Source organism: Morone saxatilis, unplaced genomic scaffold (genome assembly GCF_004916995.1).
Source record: "Morone saxatilis isolate NCDOM2014 unplaced genomic scaffold, NCSU_SB_2.0 Contig9, whole genome shotgun sequence".
In the NCBI taxonomy this organism is placed as follows: domain Eukaryota; kingdom Metazoa; phylum Chordata; class Actinopteri; family Moronidae; genus Morone; species Morone saxatilis.
Genome location: NW_023340268.1, coordinates 10,961,217 through 10,979,183, shown reverse-complemented (window position 1 = coordinate 10,979,183; position 17,967 = coordinate 10,961,217). Strand labels below are relative to the sequence as shown.

The following is a 17,967-nucleotide window of genomic DNA, read 5'->3' as shown; positions in this document are numbered from 1 at the left end:
TACATACATACAGTATAAATGCACTAAAGAGACTGTTTTGAAATAGACTTTACACACTTTAAAGGTCAAAACAGCAAATTGGCAAAGTAACACGAAGGATAGCAGCTGCCAATAAAGCCATAAAACTGTGAATAAGAATGAAAATGAAATGCATGTATGCAAGTTCAAGGGTTTGTCCTTCAAGAACGAGCCGTTTCAGTAGTGCTGTAGCTGTAGTTTATGTCTGAACATTTCCATCAAAATGAACTGGTTAGATCATCTCTACCATATTTTCCAGCCTTTATTTCCCTGACAGTGCTGAGCAGCAAATGTTTTAACTGTTGCCATTATAGTTCAGTTTCCTGTTTGCGGAGCAGTTTGTCCTTTTCTACATGTTCGTAAGTAATTCCCATTAGTTTGACTCATAAAGATTGGAGTCCCGTCCTACATCAACCAGAGTTATTGCTCCTTTGTTTCTTGTCACACATCATTCAGGACACATCTTTTACAACACGTAAAGAAGACCTCACAATCTATAACTTGGTGCACTTGGTACATGCTTTCATAATCCTCGGGTGTACAAGGAAGATGTTGAGATGAAAAAAAAAAGATGAAAACATTGCAAAAGATATTTATAGTATTCAGAAAACCCTTCGGTTTCCACTGTAAATGAGTCATGTAGCATGCCTCAGCACACTCACTCACACACACACACACACATGTACAGTAAGAGGAAACCATCTGCTGCAATACGTGACTCAAATTTGCATGCTACTACGAAAGACAGTTTTTGTAAGCTTCTATCAAGTCACAGAGGCATTTGTAGGACAAAGTATGTCCTGCATTTTGTACTTTCAGCTTCATGTCAAATAAAGCCTGAAACCGCTAGCTGAAACCAGCTAATGATCCATGGTCGGGCCTGAGATGTGTTATACAATTCCAGCTAGTATACTTAAAAGAGCCTGCATAATTGAAAATCCTGGGAAATGAAAGAGGACGTGATCTATAAATAAAGATTAAGACAAAAAGAGAGCAGGCAGAAAACACTGCCAAAATAGCTAACATATGAATCCTCTTGACTTTTTTTGTTTTTTCTTTCTTTGAGATTAATCTACAAATGTTCCCTGTGTCTATTAATTAACTCAGTATCTGTATGAGGACATCAATCCATTCATCTAAGGCTAAATCAACAATCTCTGTGTTCCCATGATTGTTTGAGAGGTAATGGTCAATATTCTAAGTGAAAATTGGCCTTAATTGGTATAATGCCTACAGATTTGACTCTACAGGGGTGCAGTTTCTCAATTTACAGCAGAACCTTACACAAAGATGTATGCTGTATGTAAGTAATTGCGATAGTACAGAATGTTAGTAGAGGCTATTGGTAAATGATTACGATCATTTACAACCTTGGTAGATAATTCCCACGGCAAAAGTAACTGGAGACATTTTCCCACATTCACTGTAATGTAAAGTCCACACTCCCCCATTCACATATACATAAGCACACATAATCACATGCAAACATGAAGATTCACTCATCCAGGATAAACAGCGAGAACACTCCCCGCAACTTCATACTGGGACTCTCCCTCGATGACAGAGTTCTACAACGACTACACATGAAGAGAGACACAGCGATTAAGATTAATTTATGGTGTTGCTGAGTTTGTACAAGCACAATGTTATCAGGCCTCTTGTGGCCAGGCGTCTAGGGAAGCAGTGAGTTGATGAGACAGCAACTTTATTGATTCAAGTTTTTAAAAGGCCTTTGAAATCGAGCGTCTAGACGATCTACTGGCGGAGGCTCATGTACAATTGCTCTTGAAGAGCCCAGCAGTTAGATAACTTCAGTATGAAAGAGTGAGAGAGATTACATAGCAGATAAAGTGGCTTTTTTGGTTTATAAGTTTCTATCACACTCATGCATTTGCATTTTACTTTACTACAATTGTCAAGTCTGTCAATTATTGAATTAGACCACCACTACAAGGTTCTTCTTCAACTGAATATATTGAACTGAATGTGCTCATATAGCTGGGGAGGTGGAAGAGAACAAGCACTTTAAAACCTGCATTAACTGCAGGGAAATGACAGTGGTTCACATCAAAGGTAGAGGAAATCAAAGAAATAATAGAACAATGCAGAAAGAGACTGTTCTTTATAGAAATAGTTTGACATTTTTAAAAATATGCTCATTCGATTTCTTGCAGAGAGTCAGATAAACCACCACTCTCATGTCTTAGCCGGTTAGCTTAGCTTCTCATAAAGACTGAAAACGGGGGAAACAGGTAGCCTGTCTGAAAATAATGACGATTGCTATATTCAGGTTATTATACACCAATTAAAACATCTATAAAAATGATATTCCATTTCTGCCAATAGATCCTCCTAAATGTTACATACTGGACCTTTAAAGTGACTATTACACTAACTGTGCACAATGTTGCCCTGTCACATGAACTCAAATATTGCATTCTTCACATAAAGTCAACAATAATAATGTACTGGACTTGGACCTGGATTCTTTATATGGATCTTATTTTGTCCTTCAAATTTGTAGATGTTTGTGATTCTACATTATTCCCAAATAAACTAAACTAAACTTTTGATCCTCAAATTGATCCTCACAAAAACACTGAAGTTATACCTCAAGTTCCTCAAGTAGATGTCGAGGAAAAGGCCCGCACTGTAGTCCTCAAGTGGAATACCAACATATTCCTCTGAGAGAGGTGTGAAGAAGCAAAATTAATCTCAAAAGTCATGGAAGAAGAAAGCAAAAAATAGATAGAGGTGGCAGGAGGGCATTGGGGACACAGAAGTGGCACACAGCGGAAGGTGCTAATGATGGCGGTCAGAGGGTGAAGCCACAGAAGCAGTATTGATCGATGAGTACGACACATTGTAATCAATGCATGTGGTAAGACAGGGCATTTGCACCAGCCTGTTGTCCTCTAACATATTCAATAATATGGAGCTCCAGCTGACGATTTCATAATCAATGAGTGAGTTGATTCTTTGTTTTTTAATTAAATTTAATCCATAAGATGTTAGAATATAGTGAAAAATGGGTTAATTTCTCTGAATGTGGTGTTTTGTTTGACCAATAGTCCAAAATCCAATTGTATTCAATTCACAGTAATACAAAGTGGAAAAATCCTCATATTTGAGAAGATTAACCCAAATATTGGTATTTTCCCTTTATAAGATCAAGAAAAGTTCACCATATTCATGATGCTAAGATGGATTCGCTGAAATACTTTGGCTTTACACAGAGCCACGCTAGTTGTTACCCCCTGATCTCAGTCTTTATGCTAAGCTAAGCTAAGCTAACCAGCTGTTGCCTGTAGCTTCGTATTTACCATACAGACATGAGAGTGCTATTGATCTTCTTATCTTACTCTTGAGTAACTCCCAAAATGTCAACATATTCCTTTAACCAATTAATTGATTATAAAAATGGTTGATTATTCTGTCAACTGACGATTAATCAATTAGTCTCCTTAGCACGGTTCTTATGTTTGAAACAAATGGGAGAAACCCAGTTTAACATAAGCTCAGCTAAAATGAAGAGGAATTTTGCAATGCACACTCACGCCACATTCACAATAGATCAAAGGGACATTCTGCTCTACTTTCCCTTCTTCCCTCCTTTTACCTCTGTCTCTGTCACTCTTCTGCTCACTTGTGTTGCAAAAAGTGTCTCCTCAGACTGGCAGTTTCTCTCTCTGTTCCTCTAACACAGTCACACTGTCACACACAAAAAGGAAAATCAGGACCCGGGCAGACAGGCAGGGGTGTAAGGCGAGTGCTATAGATTTGTCGGCTGTCTCTTTTAAGCTCATCTATTATCCAGTTGACTCCTCACTGACCCCCACGTTGTGACTGTGTGCTTTAAAAGCCTGTCCTGATATCACTCGCCACTGGTTGTATGCATGTGTGTGTGTGTACTCTAGGGTGTTTGTGTGTGTATAAAAGTGTGATGGAGAATCTCTCGGGCATGGTCAATAATTAAATTCACTGGTTAGTAGAAGGATAATGGGTCAGGCACACATACAGACATTTTTTTTCCCCTATCCTTATTAAGCCACAAAAAAAAGATAGCTGAGGAACCATCCTCATTTATGATACATGAGGGGCTGGTGTTTTTATGTTGGGGTATGGAGGGTTGAACACAGACATCACATTTAAAGAAAAGCAGACAACTTATGCAGGGAGAATTACAATAAGAGTGAAAGTGGAATTAAATATTGCCACCAAAATGACTTGCAGTTTAAATATGGAGTGCAAAAGGTAAAACAACAGTTCAGAGTAGTAAGTAGAAAAACATTCTGTGCCCCTGTAATATCTCATCTCATCTACAAAGGCAGCAGTCTAATAATAAGTTCTTGGTCCAGAACTAAGAGCCAATTATTTTTTCATACTGAGGGAACTCGGCTGTTAGATGCACACACACACACACACACACACACACACTTGTCTTTGCCCTGTGCTTCTCTTTCCAGCCTTTCTTATGTTTCATCAAAAGCAAAATGTAATGCCATTTCTGATCTGCTGCAACACTCACAGCAACATTCAGATGTCAGATTTCTCTTTGTACATGCACGTGTACGAGCAGAACTGTGTGCGTGCCAGTGTGTTTAGACAAAGCAGAAGAGACAGAGAGTGTAAGACTGACACATATTTATTTATGTCTGAGAATATACAAGCATACTGTGCACATATTTGACTGAGAAATATTAGTATATGTTTCACCATTCCAATTAAGTCTGGAATTTTAACACGGATCACATTAAGGCACTCCAGATTACTTCCCAAAATCTGCCTGCACAAGACAGCCTGATTCAATTGGCTGCTGTTAATACACAGATTAGGGAACTCTCTTTGCATCCTAATCCTCCTCGCCTAGTTCTCCCTTGTCGTAGAATGGGGAAGGTGTGTGAGAACAGGTTAGCCGATAGCACACATTCACTGTAGGATTACACAAGGGCAACTTTAAGCCTGTGTAATTTGGTTATTAGAGAGGTAGTGTGAAAAATGATGGTATATTAGTGAGCTTGTGATTGTTCCATACTGATTAAAATGTGGATGGATGTTGCTGGATTTGAGTTTTTTCATGTTTAGAATTCACTGAAGATATCACATGTGGATGAGATGCATCAATATCAGTGCTACAGCATATGTGGAGGAAAATAAGTCCAATTTATTGGTTGCACTGGATGTTGATGATGAATGAAAACCAAGACAAAAAAATAATTTAATGCAATAAGCATGCAATTAAGTAGTGGTTGAAATACATAGCAGTATCAATGAAGGCGTACTTGACAGAGATGTATGGGTAAATGTGACAGCAAAGTTTGGGAATCACTGTTCTAATCAGAGTTATGGTTGCTGAATAGAAATGACATGGCAATGTTTGTAATTAGTAACATAACCCACTGGATTACAAAAAATCTAATCTTGCTAGCCCTGGTTATAATCTACTGTATTTACTAAATGATAGCATTTTAATGGGGTCATCCTGTCTGTTTAAACGCAGAACAGTTCATATTACTTTTGAAGAGCATAAAGTAAAACACTGATAAAATGTTGTCTTGTATCTGGCCCTGAAACTTGTACAATTCCACATTTGAGCAAAAGGGGGCGCAGTGAGCAGCTGTAAAACACACCATCCCCTGTACACAAAGGGAACTTCAGCAGACTGTAGCCTTGAAATCTATAGTGACAGCTGCTTTCAAAGTATACAGGATGAGCGTTCAACTAATGTCTTTATTGGATTTTGTGAAGAGTTGACATTTCTATGCAGTGGTCTGCTCTTTCTCCTGCTTAAACTTTCACACCAGCTGAACAGGTAAAATTCACATACAATTGCCTGAAGAGCTGGCGTGCTCCATAGCTGAGTGTACTATGTTAAGTGGCATGCACTTCAGACAATGTTACTCTGCTGTCCAATAAAGCAGAGATGTCCATTACAACTTTTGAAAATCCCTTAAGAGCTGCTTCTAAAGACTGGTTGTGATTAATTATTCATCTACCTTAGTGCATGTTTTAAGTTCAATGTGTTATTTATTTATATCCCAGGTGAAGTGTCAAATCCCTTGTTTGTGTGTACTTGTCAGTTAAGTGGATGTATCTTATTTAGTTGGATTTCCTTGACTGACTGGAGTTCTCGCTTGGTTTTCTGCTCAGGAAGGGTTAAAGACTGCCATTTTTTTAACAGGAAAATATTTCACAATAGGTGACAGAGATGTATCTTGTCATATCACGTTTCTAATATTTAATTTGGCACCAAAAGAGAGAGTTTCTTAATTTGTTAAAGAATTGCATTGGCTTTTAATATGTGAGTCATTTAATCTCAGGTTTAAACAGCATGTCTCCATTTCTCAGGGCTCTTCCCATACAGACAACACCTGGTACACTTTATTGTCCCTGAGTGTATACTGTTCACACTTCCTACAAAGAACACAGGTACATCTCTAGGGAGTAACCCAACCCTAGAAGAATCTGCTCCTCCTTTGGGAGCAGTTCTTTATTATTCCTCAAGCACGTCATGGCATTACTGCACTACACACACAAACACACACCCACAAACAATAGTATGTATTCTCATTGTGTAACAGATCATTCAAACAAAGGCTCTGGCAGACAGGCAACTACGTGGCTGACTTTTCCTACTTACATTGGTCCTTTTCAAACACTGAAAAGTCTAACCTGGAGCTTTCCATAGAGTATGTAGCGCCATTCATCAACCCACTATAAGAGTGAGTAGGTGTATACCTGTAAATACATGCAGAGACAAAAGAGAGAGAGAGAATAAAGACGGGAACAAGTATATGCTTGTGTGTATGCATATGAGTATATGCATGCACTTCTGTTAGCTCAGCTACTTTATTATTAAATGAGAAAGTTTGAATCAAAAGTGACACACACTGAATGCATATAATCTGCATAAAAAATGATTGCAAACTAAAACTCTTCATTCCTGTCTCCATTCAAATATCAAAGTCCATTCACCACCAGACGCTGTCTCTTCATTTCTATGCATCCAGGCCATGAATGTAATGCTAGCCTCCTGGCACACATGGCAGCCTACCTCTCTGTCTCTTTGTTTGGTATACATGTGACAAGGGCACAATGGAGTGCTGGACAATAGGCCACTTATTGAGTGACTGGCAGGGAGTGGGATACATCCCAGATCGTCTGTCACTCTGCAGCCTCGTGCACCCTACCACTCATGGTCGGTGTCAGGTTGCACTCTCCTGTGGCGAATAGGAGAAGGTGCTTGCTACCTTATTGGAAATCTGGGAGAGGTCACAGAGGTCAAGATGATTAAAACGTACACTAAAAATAGAGGGGTGGAGTTAACTGGGTGTTTATGTACTTTGTTAATGTTGACTTAATGCTTTTTTTTAGCAACAGTATCTTGGTTTATTTTATTGTTTTTCTTTATTTTAAGTTTCATATAGTAGTAACAGGTCATGTCAAGGAAATTGTTAAACCTCCCAAGTGCTTTAAAATGGTCAAATATTTGACAGAGCCTTAGAGAGCCAATTGAGTTTAGCAGCTTATAGTGAATTAGCAATAACTGAATTGTGTCATGAGTAAATAAACATCATCAGCATGTTTTCTAGTACTACTCCATGATGGTGTGTATGTTTCTGGTAGTGTGTGTGTGTGTGTGTGTGTGTGTATGTGTGTGAAAACAGTTGCTATCAGCAGCTAAGATTTTCCACCTTGTCACTGTCAGCTGACTATCAGTCATTGCCTTCAGCTGAGCTGATTCTCCCTGAGATCTCGAGCTCTCCATGTCAAATGCCTGCCATGACCTTCTGGCATGCTGACAGCAGCTTTTGGAGAAAAGTCTGAGGTTTCATTTGAAATTAAATGTAAAGATGCTATGGTATTCCCAGCATGTGATATCAAACATATGACTGAGCTCATAAAATAAACAATAACCACCAGTGTTTGAAAAAAAGCATCATCAAATACTTGAATAGTAGATGTATTCATTTTGCTCATCTCAATAAGACAACTTTATATATGTGTATATAATGTTTTTCTTCCATGCCTGATATTGTATATAATAGATGCTCATAATAGTATTGTAGTTTTCGTTATGTTCTTATACTTAAGTAAAGGTGGTAATACTAGAATTTATTATATTAATATTAAAGTACTATATTGCAAATAACAGTCCTGCATTCAAAAGTGTACTCAAGCTTAATAAAAACAACATAAGAAGGCAAGAATAAGGAAAAATGTAGGCTACTTCAAAGTCTTAGTATTCATTATGCAACAGAAGGGCCCATGTCAGTGTTTCTTTATTATCCACACTTTATCCATGATGCATTCACAGGCTGAATTTTAATGTTGTAGCAAGTGAAGTTGGAGCTAATTCTACTACTTTATATACTGTTGGGTTGTTTAACGTATACAACAGTGCATCATATTTAATACACTTTTATATTTTTACTTAAAATCTTCATCTGCAAAGCAACAACTACAGCTGCCACCCATAGTAAAAGTAAAAAATACAATAGCAACCCTTGAAATGTAGTGGAAAAATGTAAATACTCAAGTAAATTACAAGTGCTTCTAAATTATACTTAAGTACACTACTTGACAAGTTCTGCTAGTATTGCTACTTACTTTGTGAGTGAGGTTGGGTTAAGAAATTTGCATATTGTGTTGCATATTTAGAGTAAAACTATATACATAAAGAAACACCAATATATAGATATATGTAACTATTTATCCAAACACACATTACTTTATGCACTGTGCATTCTCACGCCCTAGCACTGCCAGTGAACTTGTAATTCAGTCACTGTGTGCTCTGCTCCTCTCTTATTTTTGCATGAGTAGCTTACAAACTGCTCCATTTTTGAACTTCTCTCTCTCTCTCTCTCTNNTTCTCTTAATTGTGATTTTCTCTACCTTTCTCTGGTCTGTACAGCACTTAAGTTGACAAGGATTGTTTTTTTAAATGTGCTTAATAAATACATTTGATTTGATTTTGAGAGTGAACCAGTTTAAATGTAAGAATTTGCTGCTTGTCCTTGCCTGACATTACAGTAAACGGAATATTTTTAGGTTTTTGTTGCTTTATGGCTGGTGAACTGAATTCTGCGTGTGGCGCCCGGGGACCAACTCCAGATCTGAGCCAGTATCTTGGTCAAGGGCACTTGGACTAGACTAGTTTTTAATTTATTGTTATTTGACTTTTTCATCATTTTATTGCTGTATATTATTTTTAAACATGTCTAATTATATGTTTTATTTGACTTTTTTTGTCATTTTACTGTTACTATTGTGGCTTCTTTTACATATTGTATATCCTAAAACTCAGAATTATGTTCATTTTTGTGAAGAAAACTAAATTGCATTGTTACTTTTGATGTAATTGTTTATTTATAATAATTATTTAAGATCTAAACTTTGAAGACTTGAACACAAGCTATATATAACAAACAAAAACAGTCTCATCCTGCATTAGAAAAGCCAAAAAGCTAACACAACAAAGAGAAGAAAACACTTAATACGGACAGATTATTGTATAAAAAGTTCTTAAACACATCAGGAAAACTATGATCAATACTAACAGGTAATAATCTAATGCTAATTTTACACAAACTTCCTGCACTTATTGTGTTCACTGGTTTATTATACAGTTCATTCTGCACTCTTATTGTTTTGCATTGAATATAATATGAAACAGCCCTGAAACATGTCACAGTCAGCTTACTCAGTGGCAGAAAAGGGGGCCCTTGAGGAACCACTTCTAGAGTATCGATCACACAACATGATCACATTTATGAGTGTATTGACTGTGTGCGCCCTGTCTACCTGCTGCTGGGGCCCCCACCTCACACACAGCACCAGGGTCAGGTCAGTGTGCAGGAGCTGTCTCACACTCACACACTCATGCAGGACAGCAATACCTGTATTTGATGCTTGAACACACCGTCGCCGAGCTCACAAGTAAGGCCTCTTCATCATCATCATCATCATCATCATCATCATCTTCTCTACCATCCGGTGGTGCTGCAGCTGATCAGCTGAGCTGCTGCTGCTGGAGCTCTCTCTCTCCCCCCCTCCCTCTCTCTCCCTCGCTCTGTCGCTCTCTCTCCCTCTGAAGGTGGGGGCAGAGAGCTATTAGCTGTGCGCTGCAAACATCATTAGGAGGGGAGACGCTTTCCACCGTCAGCGCCGGAGCAGAGCAGGGGAGCCCTGGCAACAAGGAGAGACACAAACTCAGCAGCCCGTTACACCCTACAGTAAGTCACACAAAACTGTTCATTCAATACTCGCTTCACCAACCTGTCATTGCTTTTCACCCATGCCACTTTTATCCTCTTCTGGAACTGTGAAGAGAAAATGGCTGGAAGAACTGGGCAGGGTGGCGCTGACGCTCCGGTTTACTTCAAAGCCTTGGAAAATGTTTACTTCGCCCTCTGACCTATTTTTAAGTGATCAAACAGCACGGGGTCGTGCGGGGGTTTGGGGGTGTACACTTGTCATTTCGGGACGTAAATGCAAAGTAGTGTTTAAGTGGGGCGAAAGAGAGCGGAGGTTTGGCTGCATTCTGACCGAGCGAGGAGCGCGTCCGCCGGCCGAGCTGGTGTCGGGCAGGCGCTGCACTTCCAATAACTGCGCCACTCGACCTCGGCTCAAACATTTGCTCTTTTGCAGACTGTTTCTTAGCGCTTAACGCTGACATACACTGCCAAATAACGTCGCTATCAGCCGTACGTGTCTTCTTTTGAACTCTTCACTTACTGACAAGGACTGTCAAAGGCAAGCATTACATTTTTATCTACGTTTCACCATCGCGGAAGTGTTTTCTCTACACGAAAAAGAGACGAACAACTAACCACAGTCCACCTAATTTGTCCACTGTTCGCCAAACCCGTAGTTACATCTGCTTTTTGTGCACGTTGCGAGCGTTTGTTAAAGACATTGCGTATGTAATATGTTACTACACAGTGTTTTTACATTGCCAGCTGGTTGTAAAGGACATAGGGTTTGTGATTGCTGGACTACCCGTGATGTCATTCATCCTAGCTTGGACCATTATATAACGGGACTGTAGGGAAGCCTGTGATAGCAGTCTATTTTTACTCTGTTTACACCTCGGAGTTGCACTCAGGGTAGGCTATGCGTCCCGAGTGGTAGCCTATGCTTTCACTCGCATTATGAATTTAATATGGCATCCAAATGAGACCAAGTGGATGGACAAATGTACTGAAGATGACAAAATAAAAGAGAGAAAAAAAGCTGCGGTTCTCTCTCCCAACACCATCAGCTGCCTTCACACTTTCTTCCCCCCCCCCCCCCCCACCCCCCCCCCCCCTTTGTTATTGTTCCCCCTTTTTGATGGTGTGATGGTGAAATTATTGCAATTGCGAAAAAAAAAAAAAAAAAAAAAAAAGAAGTTAGTCTACTTGTTGATCTTGTTGATTGTGTGTCTTCCCATGTTTGGAGCATGGGTTGCTTTCCCTTGAGCAATGAATGAACGAGTCATCCTAGAGAGAGCTGTTAATAGTTATCTGAACCCAGCAGTATAGGAGATATAAACTATGATACATGTATACCCAGAATTGATCAGTTCAGTTGTACCTTATCAAACTGCTGCACAAAAAAAAGTTTGTAGGTAACTTGAAGCATACATAGTACGTCATAAAAACTCATATATGCACATTTAAAGTCTCAGGTGCTGCTTGTATGCACAGTACACTGTCACTGAAACTTCTTCATTGACCATTTGTACTTAATTATGTTGGTTTTATGTAGCAAAAGTTTGGTTTAAAATACATATACAGTATTTTATTTTATATCAGTATTTTTTGGATTATGCTGCTGGAGTAATTTAACAAGGTTTTACACAATAGCAACCTCAAACCCTATTCAGTTCTTTCAAAATTGAGTGCCTGCCAAGACAATATTTATATAATATTTAATAATTGATACAAGTGGCTCTTCTCGTGGATTTCTGACAGATGCTGTCTGTTTAGATACTAAAAAAAACTGCAGGTTCCTGATTCATTCACCGCAGCGTTGTGCCTTAGGAAACATTTGCAGTGTTTTATTGTGCATTGGAGCGCTTTAAAAATATGCCGTGATCATCTTCAACATTTGGTTTTGCTGTTGTTACAACGGGTCTCCAGTTAATATCATGTGAAAGAAATGGCTACCATTTTTTGAGGAAAAGTTTTTGCTGGTGAGTAACAGATGAATTGAAATGGTTCCTCGCTTTGGTCTTTTCCTGTAGAAACAGATAACACATTTGTCGTGACTTAAACGTGTTTAGCATTTCCCCCGTTTTTTTTTGTAAAAGAAGTGTCTGAGTGATGGCAACATTATTTGGCCGCTTTTGTTGTTTACCACTGGTGCACTTCTTTGGTTTCTGCTTGTGTTTTTTTCCTTCAGTATTAACATAATAGACAAAAGATGTCTAGTACAAGCTACACTACGTCATAGCACAAGAGTTTTCACTTAGCATAGATCTGTTTAGCTGTTCACTGATATCCCCCATTGACATTTCATATAGCCTCCTGAATAGTTATAGATGTATGTTTTGTATAAGCTAAGCAAAAATGTAACATTTTTTGTGAATAAAAATGATCTCTCACATTTAATGGTATACCTGGCTGATGTATTCACATATCAAAAGTGATCTTCCTTTAATGAGATGGATGGCCTATATATCGTCAAAGATGCAGCAACACAAAAATCTTACGCAAGGTACTTTCTTCCTCAATATCTACATGGTCTAGTAGTATATACCACAGTGTCAGAACAGCATAACATCAGTGACAACAACAGAGGTGGGGGGAAAGTACAGTACAGTAATCTTTTTTCAAACTCTATATTACAGTTTGAAGCTGCCAAGGGGCGTGACTGTTGTTGAGTATTTCTATGATAACCTGGGACAGGAAAGCAGAGAGGAAACTGGTCAGTATAGATATTTAGACCATGCTTCTTGTAGAGTTATAGTTCTTATTTTGTACAGTTCTCTGTGTTGTAAAGGCAGCAAGTCGGAAAACGGAGAGAGGTAGGGGTTAAATGGAAATTTATTGCTGAGCATCATCAACACTGTAACAAGGGATGGGATGTCTTGATGTCTAATGATGGGGAGGAGTTAGATGATAAAGGAAAGGGGACCCAGTGTTAATCCTTGTGGAATATCATAGATATTGTTAGTGCTGTGATAGATTTGCCTTGCAGATGTGAGTTAAGCTGAGTGGAAACAGTACATACCAAGTTTTTAGAAAGGAATTCTAGAGTTGGGATGTAACAAAAGTTAAACCCAGTCATTCCAGCACCAGGTCTTTCAGGATGGTTGCTGACAGCTAACACCTGCAAGTCTTGAGGGTGGTGAGTACATGACCAGAGAAGAGGTGTTAATACAAAGGGTGGAGAGTGAAGACAGACATGCTTCTACAAGATGGGTAAACAGAGGGTCTACTCAGTTTGGGTGGTACAGATTAGCCAGGTGGTGAGTTTATGAACATGTTCAAAATTGATATGATGAAATGCTAAAATATATAGTTATTTCAGGAGGAAAACTGTATATTTAGGGAACAGTAGTTCAAGGAGTTTGAGATTGGATAAAAAATGTAGTCATGTCTATAAAAGAAGCAGGTTCAATATTTTTCAGGTGTGTTAAAGCCGGGCCTTTGCCTTAGTTATGATGGTGAACACGAAGGCTTTTTCATAAGGAAACGGCAAACTACAGTGCTCTATTATGCGGTCATGCCACTGTGAATCAGGCGAGCTGTTCCACCCACGTACCACACGCACACACACACACCTACACACACGCACACAGGCTACTTACCACTGCCACCATAGCCTTTGATTCCAGCCGCCACTCACTTTCAAATGGTAATGAGAGGCAATTAGAAGCCAATGTGTCCTAATCACAAGCCATTTAACTGAGCTTGGCTCATTTGTCAGAGCCATATGTGCACAGCGACCCACACACTCAAACACACAATAATACACACATCTGCTAGATCATGCTAGAGTCTTGTCTTTGTCTCTGAAATTTGCTGCTTATGTAAGGGAAAAGAGGAAATCTGTGTGTGGTTGAGAGAGACAGCGAAAGATTTCCAGGTAATGACTGGGCGGAGGTTTCACAGCTGAATGAATAAGTGACAGAAAATGGCTTTATGCTCCAATCTGCAAATACAGGCAGAGTGAATGATGGGAAGGCGGGGCGAATGGATCAACCAATGGCTGAAACAGGTGTTTGTGTGTGACTGTGTATATTTGTAGAGAAATTAGTTGGAACAACAGTAGTTACGCTCAACATTTGCTTACAGAATAACTTTCACAAGTTACACACTGCAGGCAGAGGTGTAGTGAAGCATGAAAACCGAAATAGCATTTACCCATATCCCGTGAGATCTTTAGAGTCTACATGGGTGAGTAAACTTTTTCAGTCTGTGCTTGTTTTTTTTGGCATGCATTATCTTCTGCCAGATCAAGTCGTATGTCATATGAGCACAAATAAAAACAAACAAACCCTGCTCTGTACTGAAATCTGCAAACGCTTTAGGTGGTGTTGTAACCACCAACATAAAAATATGGATGTCACAGCTCCACTTCCTCCCACTATTCAAAAATGAATCCAAAATATCTCTGTTACCTCAGCTGCTATCTTGGATGCTGGTGAAATCATTTCGAGCCAGATTCTGCGCAGTAGCGATCGGGGTTTGGTGAGATTGAGTATTGATATCCTGCCCATAATCAAGCTGCCAATCATGATGCAAAACCCTGTTTTTATAGCTTCAAATAACAAATTAAAAACAAACTTATTAGAAAAATAAACACCTAAACACACATCAGCGTCATAAGAGCTACCTAAAATGAAAGAAACAGCAGGCTTTATGACCTATACTACAGTCAGTCACCATGAAAAACCAGAATGTTTTGGCTTCGCTTTTGGGGAGCTGTCATGTCGTCCATCTTTATACATGTCAATAGTGCAGACCAATAAGGCAGTGGTAACCTAACCTAACCTAAATAGCTATCCAAAAGTATATAAATCATCTATAAAATTATAATCTGTTGAATACAAGCAGCTATTTGCCTCTTGAGCCCTGGCTGCAAACTCCCATACACATAGTGCAAGTGTGCTGCAAGGAGCCATAACAAACACAGACACTTGTTATAATAATGTAAACATATCTAGAAAAATATTTAGCTGCTCTAACTCTGTCTTCAAAGATAACAGCACGCTGAAAAGAGACAAAGCAATGCACGCAAACAAATTGCACACAAAGTATAGGCTCAAAGAATATGTTTTTGAGCAAGCCAGGATGTTCAGCATATCGATTAGATATTGTTCTCCTTTTTCTTTCCTCCCTTCTCTCCTTCATATCTCTTGCCATTGTTGTATACCACTTCTACACATAAAACCATAATGTTTGAGGCAGCTTAATGACGACCCCAATTTGCTGCATTGAGTTCAGACCGCTGTCACAGGTTAATCCCTGGTCGTCTCCATTTACACAAGAAGTCAGATGAGCACCGAAAAGAAAAACAGCAATGTAGGTAGTAAGGGATCGAAGCAGGACAAAAAACCTAATGTGTGAGAAAAATGATTTTGACAAAATAAAGAGTGGTGGATGTGGGTGGGGGCAGATCAAGAGATTGAGCTGTCTGGTTGAACCATGCAGTGCGCTTAGACCTTTTCAGCTTTTCCTTTCATCCTCCTCTATTCATGAGTGCACTGAGTACACGTGCATGCACACAAGAGAAAGGACACACTCACACACAGAATACTGCTTTTAAAAGGGATCAATGAGAGTTTTTTGTATTTTGTGTGAAAGAACATTCCACCGTGCGTGTGTGTGCCTTTATTGCTTAGTGCACAGTCTTGTGTTTCTTAGACTGCTGTCTGTATGGGACAGCAATAGCAATTCAATTGAGGTGCCATGGCAAGCACTTAAATCTGCAATTCATCTATAAAGAGTGAAAACATGTCATTGGTAATGTAGGGCTGAATGAGACCACATTTTTTATTGTCTTGTGAATCACTGGACTTCACTAAAGGACTTGCGGAAGTCCCTTTAGTCATTTTTAAATGTATTATTCAATCAAAACATTCATTATAACATTCAGAGGGGATTGCTGTGCTGTTTAGCACTTTACAGTACTCGTGGATCTATACCATGTACGTATTAATGTGCAGTCTTTGTGTCCCTGTCTTTATTTTGAATTGGCAATCTAATCAGTACCAATCTTCTGAATGACCAAGGTAATCCGAGTGTCTGAATGAGAGAGACAGAGTGAGAGAAAAAGAGGGAGAGAGGACTAAAGCCATCCTACAAACTTGTGTTACACTGTCGGGTCGATAAGCCACTGCATGGCTCAATAACCATGTGAAAAAGGGAAGCTGGCTTTGGGACTTAGTTCAGCTGTGTGTTGGCTTTGGCTCTGTAATGGCTGCCAGTGTCACTGACATGATATACAGTTGTATATATGCAGGAAGGTTGCTGTAAAAGGCTAAACTGGACTGAACTCTAGCATGTATAGTGTCTAAATGATGACATGATTGCTCCTGTGGGCAAAAACAAGCTTTTAGGCTACAAATTTGAGTTCCCACATCAATTTGTATCCAAGCAACTCATCAAAATTGGTTAAAATCCTTAGAGCTGTTTCATAAATTCTCTCTAGAAAAAGAAAGTTCCTGCGCCTGAGCTATACATCAAATGTGGTGCCTCATGTAAGTCATCATGCAATAGTTAATTCAGTATGCTGCTGCTTTGATCTCTCAGCCTTGATTCATATTTGATCATACTCCAAGCAAAGGGTGAGGGGAAATGGTTTTAAGCAGTGGCCTTTTGAGGGCCAAGTTTAATGTGGGAGAAACCTGACTGATAACAGTTCACTCTTTAGGACATCCAAATGTGGTGTGGAGTTATTTTCTCTATGTTTAATGGTATTATATAGTGCATCTAAGCTCTTTCAGCTGTGGCTTGCTCAATGACAAAGCCACTGCACTTTTTTTTGAGGGGGGGATTTGAATCTGGTTTCATTGCTTAAATGGTTATTCTCTAAGTCCCTTCTCGGAAAAATATTTCTACTCTTCAAAAACATTTTGTCTCATGTATCCTCAACCTCTGTTGTTCTCTTCAATCTTCCATGTCTCCATGCCTTCTTGCAACTGGGTTTAACATATTCTCCTTGTATCTTCTCTTCTCTTCTTTTCTCTTTTCCTCTTCCTCTCCTTCTTCTCTTCTCTTCTCTTCTCTTCTTCTAGCCTAGTCTTCCCTGCCTTATCCTTATCAGAGGCAGTAGAGGATTACAGTGGGGAGTTGACACTGACTGGCAGTCAGACAGCTCCTGCAGACTCTTCTCTTCCCCATAGAGCTCCAGGCCTGGGACAGGGATAAGCTGACAACCTGGGACACAGCCAGATAGATAGTGATGAAGAAGAAAGATGAAAGAAGAATGCTAGGAATTGGGGTCATGTCCATATATTGGAGCGCAAACGTAATGATTTCTATTACCCGGACATTAGCATCACATTCACAGGTATTCTGTGTAAAGATTATGATAAAATATTAAAAGCAACTATTAAGTAGTTATGCTGATTCAAAACTTGGTTTGAGTCGATTTAGGGGGGGTTCTGTAAATAAATCATGTAATCAAAATAGCTTTCGGTTGCATCTAAATGCTGACCTTGTGTGGACAATCTTGATCTATAATAAATACTATTTCAATAATATGTATCTCATATTAGCATAAATGTCCACAGCTCTCCACAATATTAATCCTTTGTGTCCTGAGCACTCAAAAAGTGTAGCCCAGACAGGTAAAGAAAGTGTAAATTGCACCATGCCATCCATACTCTTCTTCAATGCCAGAAATAGGTGGACAATTATGAACCCTGGTTTGTGCAGTGCAGTTTAGATCAGGGTCAATTAATACAAACATTCACCTTAAAGGACAACTGTGTGGGATTTAGTGGCATCT

General features: G+C 39.1%; 1 protein-coding gene across 2 annotated transcripts in view; it reads left to right on the top strand.

The window, feature by feature from the left end:
* Nucleotides 1-10,128: 10,128 nt before the first annotated feature.
* atxn1a (ataxin 1a) overlaps nucleotides 10,129-17,967 on the top strand; it is an 83,641-nt gene continuing 75,802 nt past the window's right edge. For both annotated transcript variants that reach the window (XM_035681102.1, XM_035681103.1), the window contains exon 1: nucleotides 10,129-10,256. The gene's annotated coding sequence lies outside the window, so the exon portion shown is untranslated. The remainder of the gene's footprint in view (nucleotides 10,257-17,967) is intronic.